Raw genomic sequence first — 12,065 nt, forward strand, 5'->3', positions numbered from 1 at the left:
TGCAAAAATTGACAGGCTGATCCCAAAATTTATATAGAAATGTAAGAGAGCCAAAATAACCAATCTTCAAAGGAGAAGAACAAAGTAGAACTCATAGTTCCCTGTTTCAAAACTTGCTCAAAAGCTGGAATAATCAATTTGTATGGTATTTCCACAAGGAAAAACATATATATTAGCTAAATAGAATTGAGAATTCAAAAATAAATCCTATATTCATGCTCAATTGATTTCTGACAAGTGTGCTCAGATAGCTCAGCGGGGAGAAGAACAGTTTTCAACAAATGGCTCTGTGACAACTCTACATCCAGATGCAAAAAAATCACACCCCAAAATAATGTTTGAACCTATACCTCCCACCATATGTAAAAAGTAACATAAGTGACAAAAGACCTAAGTTAAAAAGATAAAACTCTTAGAAAGGAACATAAACATGAATCTGTATGACCTGGAATGAGGTAATGTTCTCTTCCTCTGAAACACTAGGTTTGGCTAAGTGACTCAGCAGGGAGCCAGGGTGCTTACTTTGTATACATCCTGAGCAGTGGAAGAGGAAGGCGTGGAGATTATGTGAGTGCTACACGCCCTCTGGGTCGGGGGAGCCTGTTTACAGTGTAAGGGAGGGAAAGAGGCTGCTTGCCGCCATTCCTCCCTTTTGCTCTTGTTGTTTTTTTCTGTGTTCTGCGGCCATGAACAGTTGCCCTCTGCCATGTGCCACTCTGCCTCAGAGCCAGCCAAGTATGGACTGAAACTGTAAGCTATACAAACCTTTCCTTCCTTCATTTTGGGCGTTGGGTATTTTGTCTCACCAAAGAGAGAAAAGTAACTAAGACAGAAGGTAGAGCACCAAATGCCATCTTTGTTAATGAATGCCCTCCTGCTTCAAATTTGACACTCTTCAACATTCGGGCTCTTAGATAAAAACCCTACACCTGCTTCAGCTTAGGGAGGGGATGGAGGAAGTCACCGGAAATGTCACTCTCAAGGCAAACCGGGAGCTACATACCAATTATGGACTAAAATCTCTACAAACTCTGAGCTAAAAAATCTTTCCTCCTTTAACTTCGGGTGTTGAGAAATGTAACTAAGACAACTGACCAAGAAAAAAAGCAAATTACTGTTGAAAATGGAGACATTACTACTGACTTAACATAAATAGAACAGAGATGATATGATTATACTATGACAGCTATGTGTCAACACATTAGATAACCCTGCACACATCAGATGAAATGGCAAAAATCCTAGAAACACACAAGCCATCAGCACTGATTCAAGAAGTAAAAATTGAAACTGGACCTATAATAAAGAGATGGAATCAGTTAAAAAAAAAGCTTCCAAAAATGAAAAGAGGGCGCTACTATTATCCAAATTGATTTACATATTCAGTGTGATGGTTATTATGACAACAACCTCCTTTTTTGGTAGAAATGGACAAACTAATCCTAAAATTTATACAGGGTTATACTTCTTTATTTCAACTACAAAGCTATGTAATATATGTTTATGAGAGATATTGGTCTATAATTGCCTTTTCTTGTAATGTCTTTGTCCTGTTTTGGTATTAGGGTAATTTCATGCTCATAAAATGAGTCAGAAAGTATTCCCCCTGGTTCTAACATCTGAAAGAGATTACGGAGATTGATGTACTTCTTTCTTGAATGTTTGATGGAATTCACTGGTGAACCAATGTGGGCTTGGTGCTTTCTCTTTGAGGAGGTTATTAGCCATTGATTTAATTTATTTAGTACCATGCAGATTGAAATTTTTCTGGTGTGAGCTTTGTCAGATTACATATTTCAAGGAATTAGTTCAGGTTATCAAATTTGTGTGCGTAGAGTTGCGTGTAGTATTCTTTTATTACCTTGTTAATGTCCATGTGATCTGTAATGATGTCCCTTCCTTTCATTTCTAATAGAAAGGAATATGTTCTCTTCTAATATGTCCTCTTTTTTTCCTTAGTTAACTTGAGTAGAGGCTTTTTAATTTTTTGAGCTTTTTCAAAGAAGCAGCTTTTGAATTCATTGATTTTTCTCTATTGATCTTCTATTTTCAATCTCATTGATTTCTGCTCTGATGATTTCTTCTAATTACTTTGGATTCAATTTGCTCTTCTTTTTATTTTTTCCAAAGGTGGGAACTTAGATTACTAATTTTATATTTTTCATATTTTTAAGTATATGCTCTTCAGTGCTGTAAATTTCCCTATAAGCAATGCTTTTGTTACATCCCATGAATTTTTGATACTTCATTTTTTTATTTGAAAGTACTTTTAAATCTCTTATGAGATTTCTTCTTTTATCCATACATTATTTAAGTGTGTTGCTTAATCTCCACATATTTGATATACTTGAGATTCTCCCGTTATCTTTTTGTTTGTTTTTAAAGACAGTCTTGCTAGTTCAGGCTGGCCTTGATCTCAGCTAGGTAGTCCAGACTGGTCTCAAACTCATAGCAATCCTCTTGCCTCAAACCCTGGAATTACAGTCATGTGCCGCCACGCCCAGCTTCCAGTTATCTTTATGCTATTAATTTCTAGTATAACTTTACTGAGGCCTGAGAACAGATATTATATAAAGTTAATAAAAGCTTTTTACATTCTTACACATTTTTAAGGTATGTTTTATGTGATCAGAATGTGATCTGTCTGGAGGAGTGTTCTACAGGGCTTCAGAAGCATGTGCTGGATGAAGTAATCTGTAGATGTCAATTATATTCAGGTGATTGATGATATTGTTGCATTCAACTACGTATTTTCTGAGTTTGTTTCTGCTGAGTCTGTTCATTTTAGTAGAAAGCTATTGAAGTTGCAACTATGATGTGAATTAATGTATATCTTTTGCAGTTCTATTACTTTTTGCCTCACACGGTTGTTAAACAATACATGCTAAGGGTTGTTACAGCTTCTTGAAGAACTGTCTCCTTTTTCATTATGTAATGCTGTGCTTTATCCTTCATAGCTTTCCTTGCTTTGAAGTTTTCTCTGTCTGAAATCAATACAGCTACTCCTTCTTTCTCTTAATCAGTGTTAGCATGGTCTATTTTCCTTCACCCACTTACTTTTAATCTATAGGTATTACAGATTGATCTGTTCCTGGACCTTTTAGTCTTCATATTTTTTAAATATCAGGAATTTTTATTGTGATTAAAATGAATGTATAGATTTCACAACATTAAGTCTTATCATCTATGATCATGGACTATGTCTCCATTTACTCAGATGATCTCAATACAGGTTTTGTATATTATTAGTTAACTCGATCATTATATATTTTATGGTTTTAAAACCACTGTACACAGTCTTGTTTTTATTATATTTTCCATTAGATTATTGCTAGTTTAGAGAAATTCTATGAGCATATTTTGTTATTAATGAATTATTATTTTAAAAGGTGTTTGTTTTCTGCTTCAAATGGTCAAGAAATCTCAAGTAATTTTTTGTTGTTGTTTTTCATTTTTTGTTTTTCTTCTGGTACCAGGAATTGAACTCACGGCCTTGCACTTGCCAGGCAGGCTCTGTGTCACTGAGCTGAATCCCCAGCCCCCCTCAAGTCAGTTTGGATCCTGATTCATGCTATGTGATGACTTCATTCTCTCTAGAAACTTGTAAGATCCTTGTCTCTTTTCCATCTATTGCTGTGATTCTCTCCATCCTGTAGAACCTCACTAATCTGATAACTCTCTCATGAAACCCTCCCCTGCCCTTTTATACCTCCATGTACGTAGTCTACTACCACTGCATTACTCCTTCCACAGAACTTTTGTGTACTACTTACTATTTATTATGAATGATTTCAAATTAACTACTTCACTTTACTTGTGCTCTATTATCCACATTGGACAGGAAGTGCTTGAGGACAAGTATGAGCTCATTCTTCACGGTACATTCATTACCTCATCATATCCTTTGCGATGTATTTTTTTGCAGGTATTCAGACTATATTTTAAATACTGTAGGCTCAGAGTAGGCAGCAAACATCCAAACTTAAAATCTCAGATGCAGCCGTGTCAGAGTGGTGTGTTCCAGACATGCCTCTCAGAGAAGACAGTCATTAACAGGCTGTCCTCTGGCTCCTCTGAGCCTAATTAGCCAAGAGCTCAGCTGCGGGTTAAAGGCCGGGCAGCAAAAATAACTGTGGAGTCCTCACAGCAACAGGTTAAAACTGCTGATTTATGACTCTTGGCAGGAACAACTGGGCCTACGCCAGGGGATATCACAGTGGCAGTCAAAGAGCCCATTGATAATCCCCAACCAGACCTACCCAACTCACTCCTCTGTGAGGACCATGCTCCAGGTCTCCAAAACTGCTCTGGATTTATTTAAAATGAGATGGCCAGAGACCCCAGAGAATTAGTGCAAAGATAAGGATCACCCCTTGGAGCCGCCAGGGGAGCTCTGAGCTAAATCAACACTTCGCAAAGTTTGCCTCCAAACCTTTGCTCCCCAGTCGCTCTCCCAGAGTAGTGTCCTGCCAAGGGCCTGGTGCCTTCCTGCTGATCCCAGCTGTTTCTTCCTAGAGAGGGCTGGACAATCATTTCAGTTCCCAGGTTCCTTTCTTTTAAAGCCACCAATCTCCTTCTGCCCCTCAGTGAAAGGGGTTGGAGGCAAAATTCTAAATCCTGATGGAAGTATTCATGCTAGAGTATTTATGGCTAAATGTATTCCTGACCAGATAGGTCTCAATCTAAATATTGGCTTCTGGACACTGGCTTCATGTAGAGAAATGAATCTTTTTTAAAAAAATTAATTTTATTGGTACTTTTTCCATGTTACTACTACATGTTTGTAATGTATTCAGATTAAGACCATCTTGAGGAGTGGTTACACATACATACTACAGTTCTTTTTTTTATCCTCTTCACTTCCTTCCTCCTCACTCTGGTTCCCCAATCACCTGTTTCATACCTGTTGATATTATTTGTCTTAACACATTATGGCTTATAATGGCTTACATTGACGGGGTTATTAGGTTCCTGTACATGGTACATCTTTATTCCTTTCATTTCTCTTTCCCCTCTCCCTTCCTTCTTCCTTGTTGCCTTGGACCACTTTGACCCTATTGGACGAGATCTGTCCCCTTCTCCTTTTCTATCCATCTTTTATCATTTTCTTTGTTTGCACTTTGCCTCACTCAATGAGGCTATCATGTGTTATTCAAGCTTGTGTGTCTGATTTATTTCTTTCAATATATATCTTCCAGGTGCATGTACTTTCCTACAAATGCCTCAAATTTGTCATTCTTTAGAGGCAAGTAGCATTCCATCATATACAGATACTACATTTTCTTTATCCAGTCACCTACTACAGGTTGCTTCTAGGATTTAGCTATTACTAATTGTGCCGCTATAAACATTGATATGCATGTGTCGCTGTAGGCTGATGATTTCAACTCTTTGGGGAAGATACCTAGTAGGAGGATAGCTGGGTCATATGGAGTTTCTAATTTCAGTTCCTTGAGAAATCTCCATACTGATTTCCATAATGGTTGTACTAGTTTGCATTCCCAACAGAAAACAAAGAGGGGTTCCTTTTTCGCTACAGTCTTGTCACCATTTACTATTGTTTGATTTCCTAGTGATTGCCATTCTTTCCAGAGTAAGATGAAATCTTAGCGTTGTTTTAGTTTGCACTCCTCTAATGATCAGTGATTTTTTTTTTCATATATATGTTGGCACTTTGTATTTCTTCCTCTGTAAAGGAAGAAATTTAAATTTTTATATTTTGTATTAAAATGTATAATTTCTTGCCCATTTTTCTTGCCCATTTCTTGACTGGGTCTTTAATTTTAGGTAAACCACCATTTATTTATTTAGGTAAACCATTTATTTATTTATTTTTAGTTCTTTGTACATTCTGCATATTAGTCCTCTGTCAGAGGAGTAGTTGGTAAAAAATTTTTCGCATTCCTTTTAGGTCGTCTCTTCCCTCTACTGATTGAATCTTTGCTGTACAGAAGTTTTTTACCGTGATATATTCCCATTCATTGATTCTTGCTGCTATTTCCTCTGCAATTGAAGTTCTGTTTAGAAATCCTTTCCTATTCCTATGTCTTTAAGTATTTTACCTCTTTTGTCTTCCAGAAGGTTTAATGTTTCTGTTTTAATGTTTAGATCTTTGATCCATTTTATTTTAATTCAGTATATGCTGAGAGATAAGGGTCTAGTTTCATCCTTCTACAGATAATCAATGCAGTCCCAGTGAAAATACCAACGGTGTACTTTACAGATCTAGAACAATCCTAAAATTCATATGGAATCAGAAGAGATCCCGAATATCAAAAGCAATTTTGGACAATAAGAGCAAATCAGGCAGCATAGCAATACCAGACTTCAAGCTATACTACAAAGCAATAGTGATGAAAATGGCATGGTGCTGGAACAAAAGAGACATGTTGATCAAAGAAACAGAATAGAGGATGCAGAAACCTCTCTAGACATTGTCATCTATTTGATCTTTAACAAAGGGTCCAAAAGCATATGTTGGAAGAAAGCCTATTGAACAAGTGGTACTAGAGAAAGGAGTCTTTAACTAATACTTATTTTCTGGAGAGAAACAAATAAGAGTGGAAGTTTTTAGCATTTCTTAAAATTCCATTTTGAGGTAAACTTTTTTTATAAAGGAAGGCTGTTATTACTGGCACACTAAAATATGTGTTGGGAGAAGCGTAGGGAGTGTTGATCAATGCGAGTGTCCAGGACAGGGTGGACAATCGTAGCTGAGAGCAAAGAGACAGTGAGGGAACTGAAAGGGAGAGCTTTATCTTGAAGAGATAAAAGGCAAAGCTCCTATAGCACCGAATTTTGTCCCAACTCCTGGAGTGCTTAGGAATTGTTCCTCTCAAGTGATACATTTTCTCAATGCATGTGGATTAATAGCTTCAATCAGGATATAAGCATTTAAAAATCTCTCACCAATATTGATAGTTTTCCTATAGTTTAAATGTGTTCTTAATTCTCACTCCCCATGTTCACCAAGTAGGAACATAATGACTTTTAGGGGAAATATCTCCACTTGCTGCAAGATATTGACAGTATTACCCACTCTGGTATTTTCTGCCTGGCTAAAAATAGTCTCTTGTTAATATCGATAATCGTTTTGGTAGGTATTAATTTAGGATCCTAGCCCTTTCCTTTTTTTCATTTAAAATGTCTACCTGTTTTTATATTTTGTATTAAAATGTATATTTTTTGTATTACTTTTATCATGCTAGTTTATTACAGAACATTTAGAAAATGGAGTCCATGAAAAAAGAAGATAAAATTTCTCCATAATTTCATACCAAAAATTCTCTTAGTAAGGACAGATAGATGATGCAGATACAGATATAGTGAAAAGTATTTCCATATCATATTTAGTGAAAACTATTTCCTTTAAGTAGGATGTAAATATCTTTTTATAGCATTAAATATCTTCCTACATAATAAATATGCCAAATCCATGTCTAGCGATTCTCTTCTCCCCCAGTTTAGGGCTGAAAGTGGTAACTATGCATCATGTCATTCCAACTCACAGCGTCGCTGTGCTTGTTCCGCCACTAGCATCATGCCAGCACACGTACCTCTGATGGAACTGGGTCTGGATCTGACCCAGACTAGGTCAGGTTCTCTCTTGTAGCAATTCAGAACTGAGCCCTTGCTATGTACTCAATGCTGTCATTCCCCACAGTTCTCCAAAGGATATCTGACCCTCAGAGGGATGGTATTTAGAGATGAAGTCTTTGGGAGGTGATTAGATCATGAGGCTAGGGTCCTAATGAGTGGGACTGGTGCCCTTACAGGAAAAACGGAGAGCTTGCCTCCCTGCCACATGAGAATATAGCAAGAAGATGATCATCTGCAAACCAGGAGCAATGAGAAAAGCAACTTTCTCGTGCGTGTGAACCGCCCAGCCTGTATCTTGTTGTAGTCTCCAAAGCTGACTAAGACAACTACAAAAGACTGAGTTAGGCTGACCATGACGGAAGTTTTCATACTGAACTGTCAGGCCAGGTCTAGGCCAGGGCTGGTAACATCCAAGAAAGGTGCTCCTTGTAAATGGAATTTATGAAGGGCAGAATTAGCATGAGGACCACAAGACACTTAAAAACGGAAGTCAGATAAGGAGATAATCTTGTAGAAGCAGCAAGGACAAGAGACCACAGGGCTCTAGGGGTGAAACACGGACCAGCGTTGGAATTTGATTTCCACTTTCACCGCCCAGCTAGCCTGGCTGAAGATGGTGCTGTTAGGTGTTTGTGAGTTCGTTTGCTTGGCCCTTTCACTAACTCTTCTTTTTTTCCTTTAGTTTACTCATTTAAGTGGATTTTGTTAGACGAGCATTGACTAAGACACTCTACAATGCCGTTTTTAGTACCCACACCATTTTCTATTGTATACCTATACCATAACTCATTTAGTCAATTCCCTGTAAGTTAAATATTACACTGTTTCTATTTCTTAACTTCTAAATAACACTTAATAACTGAAGTTGAGGCTAAATCTTCACAAGCATTTCCTCAAGTTTAAATAATTAAATAAGCAATTGTGAGGTAAGAGAAGTTAGTTTCTTTTATGCATTTTAGTACCATTAGTGTTATACCTAAAAATTTCTGTTTCCTGCATTCTTACTAATATTAAATTGATAATTAAAAAAGAAACAACTCTGCCAACCAAAATAACCAAGAATGATATGTGGATTAATTAAATTAACGAATCCTTTGATTCCTAGAGTTTCACGTACTTCCCCATGTTATCACCCTTTTTTCTTCCTTATTCATGTCTTTTACTCGCTTTCTTTTACTTACACTTTCATTTACTGTCCTTGTGAGAGCTCTCGGATAAAATTAAGGATATTCACATTTTGATCTCCGTATATTTTGAAGTTACCTTCTACTTATCTTTTTGCCTAATCTTATATATGTGATAGTTCGTACACATTAAGATATACTAAAGTATAGTCGTATGTAGGGATATTTTCCCTTATGGTAGAAGTCATAACTAGTAAGTAGCTCACCTATGTAAGATTGCATAATTATACAATTTTATTATTGAATAGGTGCATCTAAAAAGAAGGAAATGCCATGACACTTAGAAATCAAGTACTTCAAAGAACGTAAAATGGAAACACAGAGCAACATCTACTAAAAGGAAAACAAAATCCAGCACCAAGCCAGCTTTAGCGGTACATTGAAAGTTACCAATTATAATATCATTAGGAAAACTAGCTGTATTTTACAATAAAAATCACTTAGGCAACGTTTCCATCCTGCCTTAGGTTTGCATGTATTATTTAAAGGTTTAAAAATGAGCAGGGACAAAGAAAACATGAGGATATTAAGTAATTCAGGCAGCAGACTTCGAACTGTTTCTCTCTGTCCTGTGGTTAAAATTGCAGAGGGGCACTGACAAGAGAAAATTCACTCTAGGCCTCCACATTCATACGATCCCACGCCTTTGTGTGGTGCAGTCGGAACTGTTATCATTTGAATATGAAATGCTGTCATCTAGTGGATTGCGGAGCTCCTCATTTTGACATAGTGCCTATTCAGCTTGGTCCCTGGAGAATCTGAATTGTTGGCAGCAGGAAACAGCGTGCAGCCAATCTAATTCACAGGATTGTTCCCATTATTGGTTTTTTTCTATCTTGTGGCTAAAGGGAAAAGTCAAACCATGTACTGTGGCCTGCAGGCGTTATTCTGTGAGGAGAGACAGCAGGCACTGCGGATGGAAGGCAGGAAGAGGTGTGAGAGGAGAGAGCGAAGCCAAGGTTATCAGGAGTATATTATGGATTAGCTGTTGGAAATTGTTCTTCCTCTCAAGTAGGTGTTACTACCCCATTTTACAGATGAGGAAACAGAAGCTCAGAGAGGCCTAGCAACTTCCAATGGTTGCACAGTCAAGAGGAAAAGGAGTAGAGATTTGAAAACATGATATTGGAAACAGCAGAAATTGTAAGGACGTTAAGAAGGGTCAATATCTAACACAAGATAGAGGGGAATAGCTTTCTGACCAGTGGACAGCTTGAAGCCTCACCATAATCCTGATGGGTAGTATTCCAATGAACAAAATTCGTGACTGAGTGCTGAATTCTTCCTACTGAAGCATAAAAAAGCAGGTCTTAGCTAGCGTGGCAGCGTCCGCCTGTAATCTGAGCACTCTGGAAGGCTGATGCAGGAGTATCAAAAGCTCAAGCCCAGGCTGGGCAATTTAGCGACTTACGGAGGCTCTGCCTCAAAATAAAACATTTTAAAAACCTGGGAATATAGCTTAGTGTGATGGCCCTGGGTTCGATTCCCCATATCTACACACACACACACACACACACATACACACACACACACACACCCCTACACACACACGCCTTCAATTGCTATATTCATTTTTCTCTTCAGGATACTCAATTTCTTTCACTGTGGGTAGTAAGGATGACCCTAGCAGGTGACCAAGGACCTATATCGACCCTTTATTTCAAAATCCCAAGTACTTGTTAACTGATTTTATGCAAGAATTTCCACAAATATGTTGAACTGTTAGGTTTGCCGATTGAACAAGACCCAAACCTCGTCAGGACCTTCCTTCCCTGAAAAGGAGCGAAGTCAGCCTCTTCAGTTCCTTACGAGGAGGGTTACTTCCACTTTCCCGTCCACAGCACAGTGCTGGGAGTGAATTCTCCACGGAGCTTCAGCAGGCTTCTTTCTAGCAGAGTGCCTGCTTGGCTTCCTCCCTAAAATAAAAGCACCTCCAGGCACATCCCATTTCTGGGCCTTCCTCTTGGCAGGGTGCATTCTGAGGACTTAGAAGCGCGTGGAGGTGTGCAAGCCAGATGCGGGTGCAGGGGCGTGGGCCCAGCCTCTGCCCCTCCGCGACCCAGTGCTGCCCTTGATTCTCAGCTCATCTCTACTGCACACCTCCCCTGTTCTGGCCGCCAAGGCCACACTCTGATCAGAGCAGCACCAGCTGTCATCCTCTCTCAAAAGGGGAGACAGGGATCTTCCTTTTGTAAGTTACCTTTGTTTATTTTTTACAAATTTATATTTGAAAAAGGACCGTGTGCCCCCACATGAGTCCATTTCATTGGTGAAGTAACCTCCCTCTGTCTCCTTTTCCTATCACATGGAGAACTCTTTCTTTGTGGATAAAATCTTCACAGGAAAGAGGACTCACCTTCAGGGGCACTGTCTCCCCAAAATCTGAGGCTGGGATCTGAGGAATGAATGTCACCTTCCCTACCAGCCTCTGAAAAGGAGAGATTATTTGGCAAGCAGACTTACTTTCACCTGGAGCAATTACTGGAAATACGTGTGTGTGTGTGTGTGTGTGTGTGTGTGTGTGTGTGTGTGTGTGTGTGTGTGTGGTTCTATCCAACAAGCTGTAAAATTTTGGGATCTTTGTGAAGTACAGAAACAACACCGGCACCTAGTCATAGCTGCCTTCCCTCACTCTCTCGCCCCATTGCCTGGCCACTCAGTGAGTGATCAAAGAGGACAAGGGAAGGGAAGGCGATGAGGAAGAGGCAGGAAGGAGAAGGCAGCCGGAAGCTCTCTCATTGGTCACTTCCCCCCGGCTGCTCTCTCTCCTTCCTCCTGCCTCCAACCTGTACTCTGGGACTCCAGATGCCGGGACTGAGGCTCTGGAAGATTCGACTGCCGTCTTCTTTTCCAGTACATTACTATCCTCGTTAGTGGGATCTGAGAGCCACACTTAGCTGGGTTCAGCCAAGGGCGAAGCTCCATGCATGCTGAGGCCATTGCCTTTCACGTTCACTGGTCCAGACCACAGTCCAGGGGCCAGAGAGCTGTGCTCCACCCCATCAACTCCTCCTCCTCCCGCTTCCTGACAGGTAGAGTCCCAGTGCTCCCCTTGTGTGTCACCTGCAGCTCTCCAGCCCTAGTCCTGTCTGGCTACTTGTTTTACCCCCATGATCTTTTCTCAACCCCATTCCCTTTCTTTTCAATCATTGTTAACCCTACTTAAGGTTCGGCCCATACCACATCCTCCGTAACAGTAGGTCCGCAGGTCTGTCTACTCTCCTAGCATTTCTGGGGAAATTTATCAGTCAAAAGAATAGCCCTGATGGCAAAGTGCGGCTT

This window comes from Chinchilla lanigera, unplaced genomic scaffold, assembly GCF_000276665.1.
Source record: "Chinchilla lanigera isolate Chin_1 unplaced genomic scaffold, ChiLan1.0 scaffold00020, whole genome shotgun sequence".
NCBI classification, from domain to species: Eukaryota; Metazoa; Chordata; class Mammalia; order Rodentia; family Chinchillidae; genus Chinchilla; species Chinchilla lanigera.